At 39.7% G+C, this 24,781-nt stretch overlaps 2 pseudogenes; both read right to left on the minus strand.

Annotated features, from left to right (window-relative positions):
* Positions 1 to 517: 517 nt before the first annotated feature.
* Positions 518 to 19,705, minus strand: LOC137145002 (FRAS1-related extracellular matrix protein 1-like; annotated as a pseudogene).
* A 137-nt stretch (positions 19,706 to 19,842) lies between these two features.
* LOC137145004 (FRAS1-related extracellular matrix protein 1-like) lies at positions 19,843 to 23,969 on the minus strand (annotated as a pseudogene).
* Between the last annotated feature and the right edge of the window lie 812 nt (positions 23,970 to 24,781).

Raw genomic sequence — 24,781 nt, forward strand, 5'->3', positions numbered from 1 at the left:
GGAAACACTTAGCCAAATTAAGTATTTTCTCTAAACTGTCAGCGTTACTTGTGTTGGCAAAGTGAATCAGATAAATTGGATTAGATGCTGTCTATGCTTCAAATCGTAATTGTGAATGATCCAAATTTTAAAGCAATGTGTGGAGGCAAAGCAAAAAGCAAATACTACTTTGCAAAGCAGCAGATAGCTCAGTGTACTGATTAGTTGAATGGGTTTGATAGAATGACTGATCTCTGAACAGAAGTATTCCATGTCCTATGCAGACAGCACAGCCCTCCATCCTGCATCTATACAACCAACATGGCACTTCCAAGCTTTGGATGTGTATTCTCGTGTCACCCAGAGTAACTTCAAACCAGACTCAGTGGCGGAAAAGTGGGGGGGAGAAATCTACTTTCTGAATTATAATTTTTCCAGATTATAGTCTGGTAGTTCAGGCTTAATACGCTGAACTGTGAACCGGTATTAGGAAACATACCCAGATGAGTGGTGGGATGTTCGTTGTTCATGGGGAGGACTAAGATGGAGGGAGAGCTTTATCAAAACAACAACAACTATCCACTGTACCAGCCTCTCCATCAGAGACAATGAAGGTTAAGATGTCCACACAAGGGCTATGTCCTATTTCGTCTTCTAGAAAGAAACAGCATAGAGATACTGAAATCACACTCACAGGAGAGCATACAAGAAGAGTAGAAAAGGTCATCTGATCATTGATTGTTTGTTTTTCAAGGAAAGAACTATCTTCAAAGGCTGAGCACTTTGGGACAAAAAACAAAGCAACTTCTGTGTATTTGGAAATGTGTTAGTACAAGAGGCAATGAGTGTCACCAGTAGAAAGCATTATAAAGGGAACAATTTTGTAGCCCATCTCTAAAAAATGTTGTATGTACCATACTGTACTAAAATAACAGCAGTATATAAGCAGGATTCATTTCTCTAAACTGAGTAGGCCTTACCAACTAATAGGTTACAGTTTTTCATTTCCGACAGGTCAATATTCTTAAAAACAGCTGCATCCTTAAGAAAACAAAAGGACTAAAAAAAACCTTAACAAAAGGATCTCATAGAATAGTGTCAGAAAATTCAAGAGAAAACAAAAGACCGCTACTTGCATAAAGGCTTGCTGCAGCTGATCTCAAGGTGGAGATATATTATTTAACAGTCACTAGGAGGCATCTACTGACAAAAACAGTACCCACCAGAATGAGCATGCAGAATGCGAGTGTGCAACTGGCAATATTTGAGTGTCTATTCTGCCCACAGGATGAATAGCAGCGGTCTTGGGAAAAAGAGCAGAGTAGCAGAGAAAGCGGTCTTCTATCCCAGAGGCTGCTACGGTCATGGGGTGGGGGAGGAAAAGAGGGGAAAGCAGGTGGTTTTGAACTTGAAAGAAAGATTAATGTATTGCCGTAGTGCTCTTCTCCAGGCTGATGGCATGAACAATAATCTGCTATGCTTGAAATCTGTGCAACAGTAGCATTCTTGCTGCTGTGCAGGAGGAATTGAATGATAATGTGTCTGGACACAAAAGAAAAAAAATATGAGAAACAAGGATTTTTTCCGACTGTAATTCAAGTATTTTAAAAGACAGGAGTCTTTCAATGTTCTTTATTGTGGCAGAAGGGGCACAAGAAATGTGGTTGAGGGAGACTTCTTCGAATACTCTTTACTATATAGAAACTCGGGTTCACAGTAAAATCAGAAAAGGTGCAGGAGAGAATTGCCTGAAAATTTAACATTCAAAATATTGGTTTGACTTAAAACAGCAAAGACAAGGACAATTCAAGTTCAGGCAGCTATTTCTACCCATAACTCATCCTGTTGTTCCCAGGTACCTCAGTGCAAGTGGCCCAGGATAGATATAGATCTCCGCAAATGCTTTGGGTAGAAACATAAACTGTCTCAAATCACCCACATTAGCAGGTGATTAAAAGTTTGTTTCAGGCACCTATGAGACACCTGCCTCAAGATGCTGTGAATTTATGGCTCCACACAAACATGCACTGAAGTCAAGGTGAATGAGGGTAGCATAATCTCCTTAAAATAGGAGTCCAAGAAAGGAATCTGAAATTAACCAAAATACAGTCTAACCAGCTGGAAAGACCCAAATCTTCTTTGACAACAGGCACCAGCCTCAAGCAAGTTTTAATCACAGAGTTATACAACTCTCAGTAAGAAGGCTTATAATAATAATAATTAAAAAAGACCAGAATCCATGGTTGTGATGGTATTTAGTAATTGAAAAAAATAAAATAGAGGTAGTGCTTAATAAGGAACAAGGAAACTGTGAAAATCAAAATTGTATATTACCAGTATGTTCATAAGTGATCAATCTCTGAGTAACATCTAGCTGGCAGAATTTATCCACCATGAACCCCCTCCTTTGAAATCACCCCATGAGCTGGAGCACGGGCAATCATGTACGTCAATTTTGTGTCATCACTATCAGCATCTATTACATAAAGGTATTCTGTGGTGATAATGACGTATCCTCCCTCCAGACACTCCAGTCTTGATTTTAATCCTGCCTGTAGCTCTGGGGGCTTATCATTAACTAGTATAATCTTGAAAGAATGAGCAAGGGAGGGGGAGAGGAGGGATATTTTCATTTATAGTTCAAAGCAAAGTTCGAAAAGCAGCATTGGCCTATATTTTAATTCTAACAACAAGCTTATTTCCTCTATCACTCCTATGGGAGAGTTCCTCTAGTAAGCAAGTAACAAACTGGTGCCTCTCAGATATATTCATTTAGCACATTTCACGCTCTGGGAATGTAATTTGATCCATAATGGTTATCGACTGCTGTTTATTCCAATTGTTATGGTCAAATGTTCAGTATCTAAGTTTCTCTCCGGGAACTGGTATCTAGCAGTAACTTTGGACACAGGTGGTGCTGGTGGATTTGTTCCCAGCCAACTACAGATTTAATGAATTCTGGGTAGTTTCCCCAATTAAATTAAATCCTACAAAATGTGTTCAAATTAGAATGCAAATAAAAAAGTTAAATATTTCCTTTAGAATGTAACTTTACCAAAAACATCTTGATGAGCCATTATGTAAATATCTCATTACCAGCAGCATCCTGAATAGCAAACTCACAGTGCAGAGCAGGTCATGTTATGGAGTAATTGGTTGAGAATCTATAGTTAAGACTGAGCCTAGACTTCCATTTTAAGATTTATTTTCCGGTTCCCTTTCCTTCAATCTTTTATTGAAGAACAAGGCAGGGAACAGGGAAAGGAATCTGGAGGGGGAGGGGAAAGGTCTGGGTTGTTTTTAAAGTTTATCTCAACTCTGAATTCCTGGTTTCCAATACTTTTAAAAAAAATTTAAACTACAATGTTATCGTCAGGGTTTTTTTACACTCATACGCTGGTATGGTCTCTCAGTCTTAACTCCATTTTCATTTGTGTCTGGGCATCTAGGTTCCCAGACAAAATATTAAACTAACATTACTTATGGCACTTTGAGTTATATTTCAGATCTATGGCTGCTCAAAAAATTTCCATTGACATTTTTCAACAGAAAATTGGGTTTTCATTGGGTTGGGGGGGGAGGGAAGAATGCCCCGAAACCTAAATATTTTAATTAGGCTATGCTGCCATAGTGACTCATGTGAGTTGCAGTTTGGTTGTCTTTTGTTCCATTCTCCTCTGTGGGCAGGATTCCCTGTTTAAATTACATCTCACAAAGTGCACTCCCACCATGGTGGGCCTTCTCCCTCAAAAGGGGAAACCATGGTGCATCATGGGATATGTAGTCCAACCAGGGAGCCTGAGAATGTGAGTATGAGGCACATGATCTACAAGTCCCCAGAGAGCACTATGACAGCATTTCCAAATAGAAATATTTCACTTTTCCTCCACACTTTTTCAGTTTTTGAATTTCTGCCAAAAAAATAAAATTTCCTGTAAAAAATTCTCTATTCAGCTCTCACTACTCCAAAGTTCTATAGATCCCCAAGGAAAGAAGACAGATCACATGGTGTAACCCAAGTTATCTATTTTCTAACTTCACAAATGAAGAAGTGTTTTGTAGAATTAAAGTAAAGGAAACTTATCAGGATGAGAACAAAGTATGCAACCATCACCAAACCGCTTGATCTTGTGCTCCTTACTTAGGCAAGACTGCCATTGTAATGTCCACTGGGCTCCTAGTACCCGTGCGAAGATAGATTTTTAAAGACTACGGTAAATTTCTAACATGGTTTTAAAGAGGCAGCAGTGCCTATTACACAGTATTTTAAAAGGTTCAATGGCAGGAGAAAATAGATGGTTGGCAAGGATAAAACCAAAGTGTCTTTCCCAGTTTTGGTCTATAGGTTAGCCCCTGATCCTGCTAAGACTTATGTACATGCGTAGCTACACATCCATTGTCAGCAGTCTTATTAGCTTCAACGAATCTACCCATAGTGTGAATAGTTAAGCATGTGCATATGTCTTGGTAAGATCAGGGCCTTAGTCATTAATAATTCTGGAGTTGTTTTATAGACATTTCACCCAGGAGTCACATTCAGCCTAAGTAGAAGCCTTTCCGGGAACCGGGTAAAAAGATTGATGAAAATTAAAAATCTACTTAGTCGAGCATAAGTAACCAATATGTGATTAATACTTTCCAATTATATTTCAGTACAGTACACATTGCTGAATTTGTTATTACCTGCACTCTTAACACTCCATCTGCAGTGTTAAATCCATCTGTTACTGAAAATATGACTATATCTTCAAGGGTTTCTGAATCATCGTGCTGGTACCTTTTAACATAATTATAATAAAAACTGATATTCATTAAGTAGTGAAAATTAGAAACCTATAAATAGAAGGTGGCGGGGGGGCAGACTAAGGTCTAGCAATGCCCTCCTGTGGGATGCTCCTGTTTAATCTTAGCATACTGGTTTAGATCCTCAGCCAGCATAAAACGGCATCACTCCTTTGGTTTCAATGGAGTTACACGGATTTACACCAGCTGAGGATCTGGATCATGATAATTATTCAATGGTTCAGAGGTAAGCGACAAAGTCACGACATACATGACATGACATGACTTGAATCACAACTGTCTTCACTAGTGACTAGAGACAAATAAAAAGTCCCATGCGTGTGCATGCTTGCAAAAGTGTCCTGCAGGACATGACATGATGTAAAAGACGATTATGTCTTCACCTCCAGCAGGTGAAGATATCAACACCCTGAGTTAGGTAGCTTGATGTTCTTATCACTCCAATTGTCATCTATTTTAAAGGAAAAGATAAAGGCATTAATTATGTCTATTTTGGGGCAGTGTTCAATTTAAATAGCGCTGTTTTCTATATGGACTCTAAAATTAATGATAAAATAAATGTAATGATATTTTCCCCAAAAATATTCCTTTGAAGAAACAGAACCATTGTTAATTCTTTAGAATTAGAACCATTTTATTTGCAATGCAGAGATTTTTTTTTTTTTTTTTTTTTTTTTTTTAAAAGTGGAACCCATATGCATTATCTGACTTTGTAAGACTGCAAATCCTCAAGGATAAACATACCTCTTCCAGTATAATGAGTCTATGTAGTTCAACGTGTCCATACTGAGGACGTCCCTGGTGTCCAGGTCTGATACTATTAGATTCTCCCCAGTGATGAAGGAATTGGCACCTTCCTCTATTCTTAAATGATTGGTGAAAATCTAAAACAGTGAAGAGCTCACAAAATGCACTGATGAACTATAAGGAATAGCAAAGTAATACACATGGGAAAATCATGTGTTTAACATTTCAGCAACTAACAAATATTTCAAAGGCAGTTTTCAGCATAAGAGTTTCTACAGTGGATTTCCTACTGATCTGCAATCATTCTGATCAGAGTCTGCCCCCCAGATTTTATCCACACGTCTCACCAGAAAGAAACCCACCTGCATTGCCCCATCTTAACTTTCACATGGCACTATCACATCGCTGCATACTATGGACGTGAGGAAGGTGGTACTGGTTCTGGTTATTGTTGCAGTCTCATGAAGGGGGTGGAGACAGCCTTCAATGTTGTAACCACATAGAACCACAACAGCCCATCTCTGCTTTCAACAGGTAAACACCACTTGTTTTAGCAAGCAGATGAGGCCTATCATTTTCTTGGATCAGCACAGTTAGATATTAAAAACCAACTAAGCAAAAAAAAACAGGCCATTTACCATACAGGACAGTAAACATCATAATCAAGCAGGAGAATATTGTGATCTACTACAAATCCTTGTATAGGAGGGAGGTTTGGGCAGAAGGGTCTTTAACTAGCCTTTTCTTAACTGCAAAAGAGTTCATCTCAGTTCAATATGAGACGCAAGCAAACACGTATGAAGATGATCTTATTTAACTAAGTGGCTTGCCCAGCCCTGCTTGGAACCTGGACCAGCACATACAGTCCTCCTGTGTTTTCAAAGCCCCTCAGATAAGTTCTAAAACCTTCACAGAAGCATTAAACAGAGGGTCCTCTTCCTTTGCATTCAAACAGACCCAAAACACGCAAGGATTCCAAACACAAAGAAGCCTCTACACACAAACCTACAGTCAGACAATGAAACAAATGTATCCATCACCACTGTGAGATAGTCACTTCATGTGTATGAGTAGGGGTGATGTTGCCTTATAGTGGCTGGTCCATAGAGATGAGAAAGTGACTTATAGCTGAAATTAGTTATAGGAGTTCTCCTTAAGCTAAGTGGTGGAGGCCTGTAGCTTTGGAACTGAATCACCCAAATTCTACTCCCAGCTCCTTAGGACGTGGAATTTATGTTGTAATTGTATCTGCCGTCCGCAGTATGTGGATGTGTTGTATCACAGAAACTAACAGCCATCTCCACAGCAAACCAAGACAACCTAGCAAAATAAAATGCAAGACGACAAAGCCTTCCTTTTGGAAGTCACCCTCTCTCAGGGAAGTAGACGGGAAGAGTGCATGTCAGAGAGACAAGGTCAACGAGGAACGTGTGGTCGCAGATAACATCATTCATTGTGTTCCTCAGGAAGGGTTTCAGACTTGACATTCACAACAGTAGGATCCAAAGGTTCCAAAAGTCCCTGTCTTAGAGCTTAATGCTACTGTCAAAATCTACTTGGCACAAGTAACCTTATCTCCAGCCCTCTGATTAAAAGCTTGTACTAAAAAGGGTGCAAAGTGAACTCAGTAGCACTATAGTTTGATGAAAGGTAGTTAGCATTAGCAGATGAGCCATAATATTTCTGACTTGTAGCTGTGAATCATACAGCAGGTAGAAAACCAATTTAACAACATGTTTGTTTCCATCATGTTGCTCGTAAAACACTGCCCATTTCATTAAGTAAAATCATAGATGGATAATGTAAATTATTGTTTAGATCATCTCTCTCTCAGTCTCTAACTCCAACTAGAATGAAAAGCTTTCTTAATCTGCCTGCCTGAGAAAGGTTTGCTACCTCTACATCCTTATAAATAGATAGTGGTACAGCATGGGGTGTACAGAAAACCACTGACTACCCAGTGAGATCTAATGACGCTTATACAGACAAGGTAACTTTTCCTTAGAAGGAGGAGAACTTGCCCCCTTGCTTGAATTATGGACAAAGCAACTAAGGAAGGGCTAAATCCTTTTGTCCAGAGATCTTTGAGTCATACTTTAAGATGTTTTAAATTGTGGTCTCGTACTCTAGCAAAGAGGCTTTTCTAATGGACATTAATCTTTTTCTTACATTGTCATGGTTTTCAGGGCTTATGGATGGCTGGAAGGTATGACAAAGTCAGTCCTGACAGATATAGGAGAGCAGTGGAGGGCAGATACATAAGCCCCAGAATGGTGAAGGTCCTGTGACCTATGAGCTGAAAAAAGGTTACCTTAGATTACCTAGAGACACCTGAGACCAGTTAAAGGCTGCCAGTGACCTTTCAAAACCCCTCTTCTGGTGAGAGAAAGGAGGGGAGAGACGAAAGAAAAGCTGTAGCCAGATGGAAAGGTTTTCCCTGGATGGAAGGCTGTCTCTGCTCCCTATAGGGAAAGAGACTAAGTTAACAGCTGCTTGGGGAAGATCTGGCAAGTAGGAGTCAGCATAGTAAAGTAACGCCCCGGAGAGGGGATAGTTTTCCCTATTTCTGTTTGCATTGTGAGTTCAGGGTGGGTTTTTTGTTTTGCTTAAGAGAACTTCTTGGGACAACCCTGAGGCCCACCAAGTAAACAGGGAAAAATAAAACCAGAATGAAGAGAAAAACCCTCCAGAGTTAAACTGATTTACTCCATGCCCTCCACCACCCAAGGGAGAAACGCCTAGGTCTCGGAGGTAAAGGAGGTATCCTGCCACAAATGGCATAGCTAGATAAAGGAGAGAGAGATCAGAGAATGGCCCCAAGCACAAATGCACATGAGATAACTATACTAGACCTGAAATAAAAACTCAAAGAAAAAGCAGCAGTGTAAGTGACCAAGCTTTAACTAATTCAACTGAATGTTTATTTTCTTCCTAATAAGCTTTTACTGTTATTTTGGGAATAGTAGCAGTACTCATTTTTTTTTACTCTGAACATGATATAAACCTTGCCTGAATAGTTCGATGAGTTTTGCCTCTTTCTGTTAATATTTTTGGGGACAGATCAGTTTTCTCAAAAGTATCCAGCATTCGTAATTATTTGCAAAATGCTTTCTGCAAATAATTCTTGGTTTAGAGCTTGTTCATGAGTAGTTTGCTGTATTTAATATTCTAAATTCCAGCTGCCTTGGCCAAATACATCTCAAAGCAGGACTCAGTTATTTGACTGGAGCGCATTAACTATAAGAGTTAGGTTCCAAATGTGTACTTAAAATTCACCTTCCACAAATATTCTCTAGTCCCTGCGTAAAGCTTGCTGTTTTGTTGAACATTCCTGCCAGTGAACACATTTGCTAAAATATTTTTGGAAAGGACACACACAGGAGCATGAATATAGATGAAGCAAATTCAGTGAATAATTCCAACTAATATTACTGGAAAATTCTTAGCCTGGTCAAAAGAATCAAAGCACACTAGAAAGTCTGAGCATACAGCTTTTGGAATAACTCCTTTGGAATATAACTGCCCTGGTATACAGGGTCTTGCATTCAAATCCCATTCTCACTCTTTCACTGCCTAGGCCTATAGAAGGCATGGGAACCACAGAAGTGAGGGGTCCCAGCGCAAGGGGAGACAGAATGCTTCAATATACCTTAGCAATTACTGCACTAACAAAATGGGATGAGGAGCAGTGCTCCAAGGGGACTTGCTGGGTCCCTCCTTTGGCTAAAAGGATGTTAATACAGAATAAGCCCAATGCACAGAGAACAGAAACACCTTCCCCTATCGTGGATGGCTGCAATTTTTTTTACTCAAGAAGCAGCCATTAGCGATGTTGAGTGGGAAAGGCTTTAAAAATGGAGCAAGGGAAGTTAGAGCTGGTTGTCAACAATAATGCTAAAGCTTCAGTCTGACCCTTTTTCTGCTTGGATGCTGGAAGACCTCAGTTCATAGGAAGAAACCAAGCAACAATTGTGTGGGGCAAAAGGATGTATCCCCATACAACAAAGCAAAGAATAATTGGTTGACTGGTTTGCATAGTTAAAGCACCACGATCAAAGCTAGCACATGCTTAACCAGAATACATTTGAACGAATCATCACTTTTGTCATTGATTCAAATCCCTCAACTCTCCTGTTTACTCTTTAGTGGAAAGTCATTAGGAAGGCTTCATATGTCAACAGATAATTAGGATACTTGATATATACCTGAGGTGCTTTATCATCCACATGCAGCACTGTGATGTTAAAGTTGAGTCCAGGCACCACTCCTCCCTGCTGGTCACTAACAGAAAACTCAAACTATACAAGCAGCAGATCAGGGCCCAGATCTCTCTGTGGGGGCATGTGTGCCACTTCTAAACATGTTACAGCATGCTGTGGGAAACAGAAGTGACAGTATCACATAGAACATGGCCAAATTCACTGGTTTCAATGGAGTCACACCAAGGATTGTTTTGTAGTCAAAATGAATGCAGCCAAGCAGTTCTGGCAGGATCCTCTTGATGTACAGATACAGCAGAGCGTTTGCATGTTTTTGAAGCATTATCAAGAAGCAAACCACTCAGAATCAATGGGACTTACTGCAGTCATGCCAGGCCAAACAATCCTTGGTGTGACTCCACTGAAACCAGTGAATTTGGCCCACTGTGTGATCATAGACACAATCAAAACATTGGGGGGGGGGGAGGTTTTCACAATCACAAAGGACAACTGGGTGCCCAAATCCCACTGGAAGTGTGTGGGATCTAGGTGCTTGACTTCCCACTTGTGCCTTTGAAAATCTTCCCCTAATCCCTACTTTAAGCAAAAGATCTGCCATGGGAAAATGAGTGCCTTCAAAAATACATTACATACACACCACTGGAAGTGAATTTACCCCCAATATTTCCCATAAAGGGACATTGCAGATAATGTGGCCGAAGTAAATACCACCAAGCTGAAAAACTTTATGTTTAGTAGCACCCCCTGTACCATTCATTACAGGTGAAATCCAGCCCACTGCAGTTGCCCAGCATCATGACTATTCACTGTTTAAATCCCACTCAAAATAGCACCGCATAATTGCTAGCAATATAAAATATTCCAGTTTGTTTACCTGAGTGAAAGTTACCAGCATAGGACTAGCAGGATCTTTTTTTATAGCTTTTCATGCTGTCTGTGAAAATTAGCTTCTCCACATCATAAATTCTACAAGGGGGAGAGAGGGAGAAATGTTAGATCTTTTCTCAAGTGGCTTATAAAGTCTAATTTATCCCGGCAGTTTCATACATAACCAGGAGAAGAGGGAGAGAAACATGATTTAGTAATCATGTACATAAGCTGATTATCTGGGGACTTGGTGTCTGTAAAGTGGAGGTGATTCTTTGTGATGTGTGCAATCTCAGTTTCTTTGACAACAAGTTGTCTTGTAGTCCCAGGAACTTCCTCTGGCAATTGGTCTTTCACCGGCATAACATGAATCATTAGAGTCTACTAAAGCATTGAAAAATGTGGGGACATAGACCACGAAATCTGATAATCAGCAGCGAAAGAATTCTGCTCTGTTGCTACTAGTAAAACACATAAGGAAATGAAAAACACACAATTTTCCTTTGATCTTGTCCCTTCCAATATCTTGATACTTCTATTCATTTATTTTATTTGTGCAATCCTTCCAAAGAAAACATGAGAGGGGACCAATAGCTAAATCTTTAGGTCTGCTTCTGATGTTTTCAATTCTGGTGCAAATCAGGAGTAACTCCATAACTAGAGTAACACTAATTTTACACGAGCATGAGATGAGAATTAGGCCCATGAAGTATAATGTTAGCTTTAAGCAAGACATTTGCTACAAAAGTCCCATCATCCACATAAGTCCTTGCTGTGCAATATTATATCTTCTGGGCTTCCCTGCCCACACCCCTTGCTGCAGCATGCTAGATCATTGTCAAAGAACTAGCCATACCCACTTGTGTATTTGAAAGGTTAGGAGTTCCTCACTGTCAAATAAGATGAGCTCTAAGATGGTGGCAGTAAATGAAGCTATGGAAGACCCCTTTTGCAAGAAGGTTGATACAGGAATACCTCGAAAATACAATAGACACAACACAAATAGTTTTCAGAAAACAACCTTTGTTTTTCTCCCCTTCCATTAACTGGCTGTCTCATCCCACCACAGCAGTATTACTCATCCTAGTGGGTAGGGGAAAATAGCTAGTATGTTTTTTTATAGCTGCTCCTTATATTTAAAAAAAGCTGCTTTATCTCAAAAAGTTACTAGTTATTCAATTGTTGAGTAATACCAATTGACAGTTTCTTTCAGAGACCATCAGCATTCTACCTGGTCCATCTGGAAAGTGTTTCTTAATCATTTCTCCGGCACGGGGTGGCTTGATTATCTTGTAATGAATATAATCATCACTTGAGTCAAAGTCAGAAGATATCAACATATGCTTTTCGATGAAGACTGTCTCCCCTTCTGCCAGCTGAAAGACAACGTCGTTTACGAGGAATGGTGCGCTGTCATCTTTAGGGAGGATGTTAATCGGAAACTTGTGCCTAATGCTGTGCCTTCCGTCAAAGATTCTGAAGACTACATAGTCCTTGGTTGTGTCATTCTCATCATGCTGATAATGGACAACTCTATCTTTGAAATCTTTAACTGTGAACTTGAAACCTTTGGCTCCTGTTACATAAATGCAGGATGAGCGTTACCATGTGCTGTTTCTATCAACGCAAATCACCAAGACAGTTTTCACACCTGTGCAGCCATGACACGAAGCTTCTGTTCCGCTATGTAAGAGCTTGATCCAAAGCCTGTTGAAGTCAACAGGACCCTTTCCATTCACTTCCACAGGCTTTAGACCAGGCCCAAAGTAGTGAAATGATAATGTTTTTCAGAGATACACTGTAGTGTAATAAGACTTACTGATACTGATCGCCAATTTGGAAACCATGAAACCCATAAAATCTGCACACCGCAAATGGACAAGGCAGCATGCATCTAGGAATCACTCAAAACGCAGAGAACTGAGTTGTTGTTTTTTTTAAACTGTATGAATAGCTCCTCAAATATTTTAAAACAGGTTAACGATAGTTAAACTGGCCCTCATTAAAGCAAAAAGATACTTCAACTGTTACAGGACAGATCTATTTATTTATCTGAAGTTTCCCAAAAAATAAAGTATTAAAACCACAATAGTGTCTCTCCTCTCCCTGCCACATACACAGAACACTAACAAAATAAATGATCTGAAGTCACAGTGAAAAATAATCTCCCAGGAATCGTTTCTCCCTATTCTCTTTTCCCCCCTATGAAACGCTGCCTTGTCTGGTTTGGTCATCCATCTATTTTATATTTTCAACTCCTGGGGTGGGGGAATCTTGGATTAGCCTGAGGGACCTGCAAAACAACTGGAAACCCAGCAGATCCAACCCACATATAGGAGAATCTTTAGGCAAGAGTACAGCCATTGCAGCAGCTCCTACACCACCTCCCCTCCTAACTTCCATTGCAAAGGGACTTCAGAGAGAAAGAGCATGTGGCTGGGTATCCTTATTCCCATTAAATTCCCAGGTGCTGAAACAGCCCCTTGGGGTCTGTGGGAAACTGAGTGTAATAAAAAGTAGCCCTGAAAAGTACTGAGGTAACACTCAAAGAATGAAAGTTGGCAACTCTAATATTACTACAACATAAGCAGAATTAAGGAAGGAGTAATGTGCTCAGAGTAGCTCTGGTTGAAAATTTTCAAACAAAAAAAATAGGTTTAAGCAAGCCCAAGACAAGAGAGATTGCAATGCATCATGGGAGATGTAATATGGCTGAGGAACTGGATCCATAGGGGAGAATAGAGGCATGAGGGACCCGAAATTACAAACTTTGTCTGCTCAGGCAGAAACTGAGATTAACATCAGTAGGAAACTAAAGGTTTCCTTTTGAGTCAACAGTCAGAAATGAAATATTTTGATTTGGGAATGTTAAAACATTTTGTTTCAAATGGAAAGTTTCATCAGGAACTGTAATTTTTCAAAACTTTTCATTGAACAACTTTTATATTTTGATTTTCTGATCGAATTGCAGATGAAAACAAGGGCTGCAGTATCAGAATTTCTCATGGGACAGAAATTCCATGTCGTGATCAGCTCTCCTCAAGAGACATTTACAAAGGTGTTTATAGAAAGGTGCTTAGAGCACTAAGGACAGGTGTTTGATAAGGTTCTATTAACTGAATGCATGGATGTCTGGAAGCAAGTAATTGAAACTGCAGGAGAGGCTGCATATGCACTGCTAACATCAACTCTTCACAGTGAGGTTTTTGGGGAATCAGTGTTGCAAAGTATGAATAAGAAGCAGACCCAAATCTGAACTTTCTCAAAGTTCAGAGATGTTCAAATCAGTTGTTACAATTCAGGTGCATCTCTAAAACGAAGTCAGGTTAAGAGTTTCAGGGAGCTGGAGGGATAGGTGAATCAAATGGTAAGCACAAATCTTACGGGTGCTTATAGTTTCAGGGAACTTTAGCTATTTTATCCAGAACATCTTGTTCACAGCTCCATACCCGTCTCTCATGCAACGTACCTCGAACTGTGATCCATCCATGCTGCAGTCCTTCCACCAGCCACAGCTGAGCAGCACCAAGGTTATCATTGTCCACAATTGGAAGGGTACCCCAGGGTAATTGGACATGACTGTCCTTCCAATAAGTCAAGCCCTGTAATGTACACATATAAGCATAATAGTTAAGGATAGATCCTAGGGATTTGGAAGACTGTTCTTAAGATATAATTCACAGCAGGTGGTACAGCAAAATTACTAGGGGCTAAATTCTCCCTCTTGGGCCAATCTTAAGAAGCTGGGCTTGGTGAAGGGTGATTCTATAGGATTTTAAAGAAAGGAAGGAATTGTTTCCCCAAGTCACAGAGCAGAGTTGCTGAGACTGCAGTAATCATGCTTTGCCTCATGCCAAGGGTGAATAGCTGGTGTGTCACTACCCCAACACCCCACTGCACAAGGACTCAGGAGCAACCCTTTCAGAGTCAGGGTTTGCAGTGTGCTGGAGGTGCAAAACCCCTACATGAGCTCCCATTCTATCCAATCTGTCTGCTGCACATCAGAATTGCACAGGATTTGCCACACTTAAGTCCTCCCTGGCACAGAAGGAGAGGGCAAGATTTTCCCCTAGGAACAGGAACAGAAGAAGCACCGTCAGCCCCAACCTTTGCTCATTCAAGCCAAACTTCCAGGATTTGCAAGTTTCAATATATTTCTCAAACTTGTGAACTCCTGAATTTCTTTATCCTGCCCAGGACAGGATACAAAAATCAGGCAATAGTGCTGGAAAGGCTATTTTTTAAAAGTGTTTTTCATTAAGAAATAAATGAAACCTTGCAAGAAAACCTGTGCTCATGAAATTTCTGGCTTACTTTTAGTAAAGCATACTTTATATCATGGCCTAATTGTGTTAACATTAATGTATTTGTACTGTACTTTTTGGCACTTTCTTTAGGCTGAACATTTTTTGATAAGAAGAGATCTCCTTTTATTAATACACATGTTTCTGCTGGAAACTTTGTAAGTGCAGTGTTCACTCTGTTAATTACCAGGTAAAAAAAGATTGCAAGACTTCATTGTACTAAAACAGGCAATCCGAGTTATTGCACGGCCCAGAAGATTATCAGATTGTCAGATATTAGTGCTCTTTTGTACTGCAGCCATGGAGCCTTAAAATTCTGTTTGGGGTGGGGGTGGGGGAGCAGGGAAGGGAGCATTACTTGTCTGCAGGGTGAAATCCACTAAGGAGCAGAGTGCCTGTAAAAAAAAAATAAAAAAATGTTCCCTTCTTGCCAGATGTGGAATTTCAAGGCTCCAGTACTGTAGGTGACTGTAAGGGCATAATATTAGAACTAGTAACTTTAACTACAGAAAGTCAACTTCACAGAGGAAACATGTTGCAAGTACAAATTGGAGTGAGGCATATTTATGTACAGTAAATTCTAGCAGCATCCCATTTTACTTGAAACTTGTGAGTAATTACATGTGTAACAAAACCATGGAATCTTTTGATTTTTGTGCATCAGGAGTTAGAAGATTTCGCTATTTCTAAAATAAGCAAACAAAAAAACAACACAATTCTCCTCTTGCTCACAATGGTGTAACTTTACCAGTGGACTACTATGGATTTACACAAATGAAGAGAAAGGATTCTGGATGTTTGGTTTTATTCTGTAGCACAAACCTCAGCCGATTGGTACGTGCTAGGAAAAACAAACACAACACAACACAACAAACGGTCTTAAACAGCAGACAGATGTAAAAAAAATGAGGGGTCCCGATTTAAAAATAGAAGGGGAGGGGTAGGTAATTATAGAGCTAAGAGTAGTTATTCTGTAGACCCACCGAGGAATCTACAGGACCTTAGTACAAGTCTCAACACCCCAGATGTGTCTGTAGCACGGATTATTTACAGTGAACTCCAAAGCACTGTGAATGCATACATTTATACAAGCTTGGATAAAATTCCTCTTACCCATGTTCCATGCAACCCTAGGAGCATTAGTCTCTGCACTTCTTATTGAAAAATGGACCAGGATAGGAGAACTGCTCATGAAGGCCCTATCGATTGCTTGAAACTCAACCTAGCAAAAACAAACACTCTATGAAAGATTAATGCAGCTTTTGGCAACTGGCAAGCTTGCTGTGGATGCAGGTACAGTAATTCTGATTAAGAACAGTCTGGCTCTATGCCTCGCCTCATAGTTCTGTGTCTCAGAATGAGTGATGTTAGGCGGCTGATAGACGATCTTCATATCGTGCAAGTCCTGCTGAGTGAAGGACGTAATGGCCTTGGTGTGGTCCTCCAGATGGGTAATATACCCCTTTAGTAGGGGTTTGGTAATGCTGATCACTAATCTGTCTTTTGGGGTTTCTTCATCTTCAGCATCTAGAGCTGCTGTTGTAAGCGGGGAAGAATAAACTGATCAATCTCCAAGATGAACATGGACATAAATGCAGCTGCGGATTGCGTGTTGGGAATGGCTCCCTTTATCCGCACAGGAATCCAAATGTTTTCTGTCTACAAACAAGAAAACACATATAATCCTTTTGCAAACACTTCTGTAAGAGGAAATTCATAGATCCAGAAATGTATATATTGCAAGTAATTTTTTGACCCATCACCAGATTTAAAACAAACAAAAGGAAGCACTTCTTCACACAATGCACAGTCAACTTGTGGAACTCATTGCCAGGGGATGTTGTAAAAACCAAAAGTTTAACTGGGCTCACTAAATAATTAGATAAGTTCATGGAGAATGAGTCCATCAATGGCTATTAGCCAAGATGGTCAAGGACGCAATTCCATGCTCTAGGTGTCCATAAACCTCCCATTGCCAGAAGCTGGATAACAGGGGATAGATCACTCAATTGCCCTGTTCTGTTCATTCCCTATGAAGCAACTGGCATCAACCACTGTTGGAAGACAGGATACTGGGCTAGATGGATCATTGGTCTGATCCAGCATGTCCATTCTGATGTTCTTACCATAGTACCCGGGCTCTATTACAAAATTAAACAACTAATATACAATTATCTATTAAATCCCTTTCATTTTGCCCCAAACTTTTAACACCCTCCAACTAACAATAACCAGTAACTGAAAAGTAAGAACAAGAAATCAGAAAAGGTATTTTTTCACAATGCAAGAGCAATAAATTAGCACAGACACGAAAGAATTGCCAATGTGAGTAAGTTCTAGGGCAAAGAACCTTCAAAAGGAATGCACAGCCACTCACTCTAGTCACATCCCATAAAGGAGTCAACTTTATCGCCTGATCAAATATATTAAAGACTGCTGGAAGATCGAAGATTAGCAAGGCAATAGTCCACTGGATAGGGCATTCAGTTGGAAGTCTGGAAGCTTCAGTTCTATTCTCAGTTCTATCATTGACCTCTTGTGTAACCTCAGGCAATCAATCATTTTTCCTTCCTTTGCTTCTGCTTCCTCTCCCACCCTTTGTCTGTCTGGCCCATTTAGTCTGCAAGCAGTTTGGGAACGGTCTCTTACTATGTGTTTGTATCATGCCTAGCACAATGGGACATTGATTTCAGCTAGAGCCTCTAGTGCAGCCATAACACTACTACTACTAAATAATAATGGACAGCTGACCTCTTCCCATTGTCATCAGATAAGTAAGTATGTCATACCCAGGTCTAAAGGAAGACCAATAGGATTCAAGGACGCTAGAAGAATCAAAGTATAGCTTCAGTTGGGTCAACTTCCACCTTCTCGATTATCTTCTTCAAAGGGGAAAATCTCGAGTCAGAGTGCACACTTGCAAGATAGCTAATGACAAAAGAGTGGGTGAAATCCTGGCCCAGTTGAAAACATTGGGATTTTTGCCTTTCAATTCAATGGGGCACAGATTTCACCCATAGCCATTTGCACAACCATTGCTTGCTTTAGGGCTACAGGTAACTTGACATGGAGAAGGAAGATAGCCCTATCAATAGCAGGCCAAGCCGTCTCCATTTACCATTTTTTAGCCATGTGAGTCAAACAAGAGGAGATATGCTTTTACGGCCCAGACCTGTTAATGCTTCATACTCCCAGCCAGTGCTCATTCCTCCAGATAACATGGCTTTTGGATGGGTGACACTTTTTCCTCTTCCTTTCCCTTCCCCCCTCCTCCAGCAGCTTTTTCAAAATTTGCAAGTGTGAATATTTGAGCAAAAAGTGGCTTTTTCCCTTGTCACAAATATTCAGGTAGCAAAATAATGTAAAACAATTATTAAAATTGCTCCAGTTTTATGTAAGTTTTGCAAACTTGAAGCAGGCAATGTCCGAAATTGTGTGTGATGAAATCGCTAATATTTCTACACATTGCACAGTCTCGGAATGTGTGTCATGCTGGGATAATGCCACTCCAGGGAAGATGAAGCCCTGACGTTCCACCTCATGTCTAAAGGTGCACGCAAGTGAATACCAATAATTCTGTATGGCAAAGACACACAGCTGGCAGTGTCTTACTGCTTTTCCCAACCAACTTCCCATCAACTTCAATGGGACTACTCAGATGTAATAAGTTAAACAAGTCCATAAGTGTTTCAGGATTGGCACCTATATTTATACAGTACCTAACACAAAGGAATCCACATCCTGACTACATCATCTCGGTGCTACTGTAACATAGTTAAATAAAGATTATTGAAATATGGGAAGTTTCTCCCTATAAAAATTTTGATAGAAAATAAAAAAACTGAAATATTTCAATTTGGAAATGACACTTCAGGGCCTAGGGAAGTTGTTATTTGGGTGCCTCATGCTCCCATTCTCCTCTATTATATTTCCCATTATTCACCACTTGGAGAGGAGAGGTAATCCATCATGGGAGCGGCTGGTCAAAAGCGTTTAGATAGAAAATTTTCAACAAGCACTAATCAGAGGTGACGTGTGGGGATCATGTGCCCCCCAGAGCTGCTGCTTGGCTTATACTGAGCATGCCCAGTAACACTGCTGAAGCCGACCGATCTCACTCTGCCCCCTCACTATCGGCAGGCACAGGTCATCTCTGCCTAATCATTAAGTAATAATCTATTACGGCATAAACCAGATAAGCAAATACTGCATTCTACGGTATTTCAACATGAAATTCTTCTCACTGGAGAGAAGATTTGACCTGGATCCTTCTGATCCTGTTATTTCTATCCGTTAGTTCTTCTGTTATGCATTTCTGTAGCAAGAGTTAACCATTCACCAGCTTAAAAACTCAAGAAAATAAAATGTGTTACTCTTATTTATTTTCACGGTTAGTCTTCTAAAGAAGAGAGACACAGTTTGCCTAGATTTTTCTTCTATATTCAGGACTGAAAGATTCCTCACAAAACATTTTGTTTTTAAACAATTCTTACATAAATAAAACTACTTGGGATGCTGGCAAGATTCTCCTGTCTGAGGAGAATTCTGCACTTGTTCTATGGCCCAAAGTCCCACTCACATCAACTCTGCTTTACAGATTCACTATTTTTGCATGAGGAAATTTGGAAGATGCAGAGTAAAGTTGGAAAGGCACCCACAGCACAACGCTATCTCCTTGTTAAAAATGTATGTGCTGTATTATTCCTGACAAGATGTTAAAGAAAAAGGAGCTCCCCGCCTCCTTCCAAAAAGTACTGTAGATGTATTGGATGTTTCAAAATTCATCGCGTTTCCTTGCTCTAGTATTTTTCAGAAACTAAGCTATATTTCCAACCCCTATGGATTTTCAGAAACTGCAACAATCTGGCCAAAAGCAGGAAGCAATGTCTCAGATGACATGATTCTAATGGTGCAGGCTGTACCTAACCCATAACATTGTATCTGAAGTTCAAGACACTTCTGTCCACTTGTTTAGTTATGCCAATAAACTCAGAAACTCCTAGAGAGCTTTGTCCAAACTGACTAATACTTGGCTTTGGATTCCTGATCTCTACATGAATAAGAGTCTCTACAGTGGTCTCCAATTCAGTAAACCTAGATGTGAGAGATTTATTATATTGCATTATTTCCAATATCAAGAAATGCAATTTATTTTAGCCATTTATATAGTGACCTATGAATGCATGTATTCTATAATTTTACTTTCAGCAAAATCTGAATTGTAAATAGACAATCAATAGAAACTGAAGGATGCGTAAGGCCTCACAGAGTCAAATTCTTAATAAAAAAAAAATACTTTGAACTTGCATTATAATCCAAATCTTCAGATGCCATAAATCAATAAGTCAATTTACACTAGCTGAAGATCTGGTCCCATACATTTATGGTTCCCTGTGATCCTCTCTGTAAACACTAATTAAGGTTCAGAACACCTCTATGAGTCAGATAACATACCTGTTTTAGAGAGTTGGGTGAAGTAAATCCCAGACAGATTAAGAGACCTGCATAACCTCACGAAGGCAGTCAGTGATAGAACTGAGGATGGAACCCAAGATTCCTGACTCATAGTTTATGCTCTAGCCCCTAATGACTATCATTGCTGAACTCCATGATATCCTATCGGCACTTTCAACACTGCTCTCTGACATGCTGTTCATTGCCTTCACAGACTCTGTGTATGTGCAAACTGCAACACCGTCATTATTTACAAGACAAGGTCTTGTTTCTATCTACAATGCACAAGCATTTTAAAATAAAATAAAATATCAAAGAACCCTTCAAATACTCTGACATTGGACATGATCTTTGAGAAAAAGTTGTAAGTCAGAAAAACCTAGGTACATTGCACCAAAGCAAACTCCTTTGAGATCACTATAGATTTGAAATTTTGCTGTGCTGTTAAAACAAGATGTACTTTAAAAACAAGAATGTCATTGCCTGCTTCCTGGGGAGATGTTTCTTTGAGTATACTAGCTTATGCCTATGGTTTCACTAAAATGATCTTTGCTTCCTATCAGTTTTATACATTGCAAAATTCACCCTTGTGCAGAGGCGTGGCACAAAGGCTATGCATCACTTATGTCTTACTTAAGTTGTCAAACAGAGCTTAAGTGGTGCATGGGTCTTGTCCTTGCTCTCTGCACAGGAGTGAATTTCACTCTGGGGTACTATTTTAGCCCTCTTCCCTTCATTGAATTAGACTGGTAGGTTACCTCTGAATTCATATTTAAGGGGGGAAATATATTAGAAAACCTTTATTGCACTAAGCGCTGGTATTGTAACACTTTATCAGTAACTGAAAGTTCTTGTCTTCTCCTTGTCACATTCAAATGGAGATACCCAAGAATGGACTACACAGGCCAAAGTGGCTCTTTGAGAATATTGGAGAAGGTCTAACTAGGGCGAGGGGTTGGGTGTTAAATAATAATGGCTGGGATTTTCAAAGATATCTAAGAAGTTAGACACTCAGTTCTTCCAAAGGCTTTCAATGCCTTATTCTGTTAGGCCCCTTTGAAAATTCCAGCCAATAATAATAATAATGGGTCAGATCATTACCTTTATCTCCATATGTGAAAGGTATGAAAACCTAAGTTGTGTGGAAAGTGGGAAGAGAAAATGCCTATGAGGCATCATGCCTCCCTGTTTCATGGCCTAGCAAAGGGCTTACCACAGGGATGTGAATCAGTGCATGAGGTGGCTATAATTTGAAAGACAGCCTGGAATGGACCTCAGAATGTTTGCTACACAAGGAGTTGCAATCTACTGAAGAGTTCATAGAGCTTGAGAGAGCATCCTGACTCCAGGTTGTGAACTCACATCTAGGAGGACTTCCACTGTCACCTACCAGCAGGAGAAGACCTGTTGGCACAGCTCAATCAGACCTATGCTAATAGAGCTTTAGGGATGAGATACAGGGGGCTAGGAAGCAGCTTGGTACTACAGAGTGACCCTGGTCTCCGGCAGCTCCCCTGAGAGCCCCCAGTTTGGGAGTCCTCCTGTAGGGGGAAGGGAAAAACCAATCTCCACCTGACACAATAACATGGTGGAAACTTCACAAGCGCAGCCTACCTGTATTTCCTGTCCCCATAAGGGTTTTTCCATGGAGGGGATCAATTTTGGATGAAGTTTATATTGTAATTTAGAATGCTGCACCAGGTTCTCAGCACCTAAGCAGGAGGGGTCTTATAAATAAATGATGAATATTGGGATTCTAAAAGGATTGCAGTTTTGATTTTACTCCAGTTGAAATCAATGGCAAAGCCCCTATTGATTTCAACTGAGCCGGAAAAGGATGTAAATGAATATACTCTTATCTCTAAAAGTCACTCTAGAAGGAAAGTAACATACATATATGTAAGTACCTTTTACCAAAAACAGCAACAACAACAAAAAACCCTAAATTAATTTCACAGATCAACTTGGATAAAATTGTGTTTTGTTTTGTTTTCAGATTTTCTTCTTATGGATTAAAATTATTTTACTCAATACACAGAGGGACAGGGATTTTTGCAGTACCTTAACATTCAATTTTTTTAAATGAATTTCAGTTCTTTTTTATTGTTATAATCCCTGAATTCTAGCAAATGAATATGCTCTTGAAAGAAGATTAATTAAATATATGCTGTTTCAGCACAAATGAGATCCTATCTGTAAATTCGCAGCCTCACATGGTCCTCTTCCAGCTGTTGAGAGCCATTATTAATATATTTTACGTCATTGGGCAAGAAATGGCAATCAAATATCTGTTAAGATAAGTGGCATCAACAAACAAATAAAAATAATTGTATGTAATTTTATCAGCCAAATCCTGCAGGCTTTCCTCAGGAAGCTAGTGGGAGTTTTGCTTGAGAATTGGGCTGCTGAATTAGACACATATTACACTTTCTGGATAAATTATCCAGTTAAAATGATCACAGGAGATCAAGTAAAAGAGTATTACCACTGTGTCTATTAAATCTCTCACTTTGATGGAGATCTGTTGAACAGGACCCATTCACTCTAGAAAGAAATTTTCCCTGGGGGCAAGGACTCCCCAGTCATGATTGGATAACATAACTACAGGGCTTCTTGCACCTTTGTCTGAAACACTTGCTGCTGACCACTATCAAAAACAGGATATTAGACTAGCTGCACCCACTGGTCTGTACGCAAAATTCCTATGTTTCTAATGTGTATCAAACCATGTCAGAGCAAGTATCTATCTATCTCTTGCATTCATAATAATTTTAATTGCACTTTTGCTGGGAATTTCTTGGAAACCAGAAAGGTCTAGTTAACTTCAATATCTCTTAGTATCTGAGCAGCACTTGGGGAAGTCCAATATCTCAATATTGCCCATTCCTATATCTCCCTTTGGGTGCAGGGCTTTTTACAGAGAGAAAGGTGAGGCCACAGGATTGGTGTACAGGAGTGCAAATTGTGCAGTGAACATTAAAACAGTTAAGATGGCTCTTATAAAAGGGATGGAGCAGTAAAAAAGTAAAGCATCAACAAATCACAGTGACACAGTTAGCAGAATATTTTGACTAGTTTGAAATTGGGAAACAACGATTAATGTATCAGTCTAAGCTATTCTGTATATTGACTTCAGTTCATCTCCCTGAAGATTAGCAGAAGAGCCTCCTGAAATTAATTGCCAAACAGGCTTTGGTCAAGCTGATTTACATTTCAAACAACAAACAAATGGAAGCAACTGGTCAGAAGTCCATCAGCATTATGATACATTTTAATTCTCATTAGAAGAAGCACTCACCTCAGGTGTGAGTTTCCCAACTCTTTGTGCAACTGGTTCATTTAAAACTACCTCTACCTTGTAGGAGTCCCTCTCTCTGAGGACATTAAACTGTAATTCATTATCAGTCAAATACATCACCTGTCACCTTTCAACACTGATGCCTTTATTTACTAAGACAAGTTTTGCTGCTTCTACATGTCCAAGATGCATCAGAAATATCAGAATATCCAACTTCAGAAAACTGCTTCCATCTTTCCATCCCAGCTTCCACCATTGGACTGATCTATTTCCTTTTATAAGGCAAAGCAATCCAATGGATGAAAGTCACCAGTTTCTGCAGTTACCGGAGACTTTTTGCTCCAGACAGGCTTGAAAGTGCTTCCAGCTTCTCAGCTCTTGAAGGGTATTTTGCTTCCTATTTTATTTTCAAAGTAAAAACAAAAACATGACCCATTTTCTCTCATGCTGCTGTGATTGCTTCTTGCTCCATATCACCCAGTTGCCCAACTGGCTACAGTTGAGAAGTTCACAGGTGTCATTGGGTATTACAGTAGCATAGTTTGCTTGTTCATTTGACAAGCATTCAACAGATGGTGATCATTCCTCTGGTGTTCAAAGAGATTTAGGTCACTCTATATGGAAAAGAAAGAGATGCTAAAGTGAAACAGTAGCCTACAATAAAGTAAGAGAAATCATGATATCTTTATCTCAGAAGCAAAAGACACACACACAATAATGGAAATTCTAGCTTGAGTCCCAAAATATCCAAATTTTCAGGACCGGTTTCAAGGAAAAAAGTCAATACAAAGAACATCAGAATTAGCACAGAGCATATTGCAGACCCTGCCTGCACCCTTTCTGTATATAGGATCACCATTATTTGGTACTGTGCTCCAAGGCCTATCCAACCCTTATTTAGGGCTTAAGTAGTACAAAAATCTTCTACACAGGGGTGAATTTCACCCCAAATGTGGCCAAACTAGTCAACTATAAAAGTAACACCTCACCCATTGAATGTATTATATTTCTTTAGATAAGTGTAGCCTAGTTTATAAGAGTGCTCTCTATCTAAAGGTTCTTTATAGGTCAGGTTTGTCCACATGGGGACACTCAGTAAAATTAATCCA

The sequence above is a fragment of the Emydura macquarii genome, unplaced genomic scaffold (assembly GCF_026122565.2).
Source record: "Emydura macquarii macquarii isolate MOO-44397 ecotype Brisbane River unplaced genomic scaffold, CSIRO-AGI_Emac_v2 contig_3506, whole genome shotgun sequence".
Taxonomy (NCBI): Eukaryota; Metazoa; Chordata; order Testudines; family Chelidae; genus Emydura; species Emydura macquarii.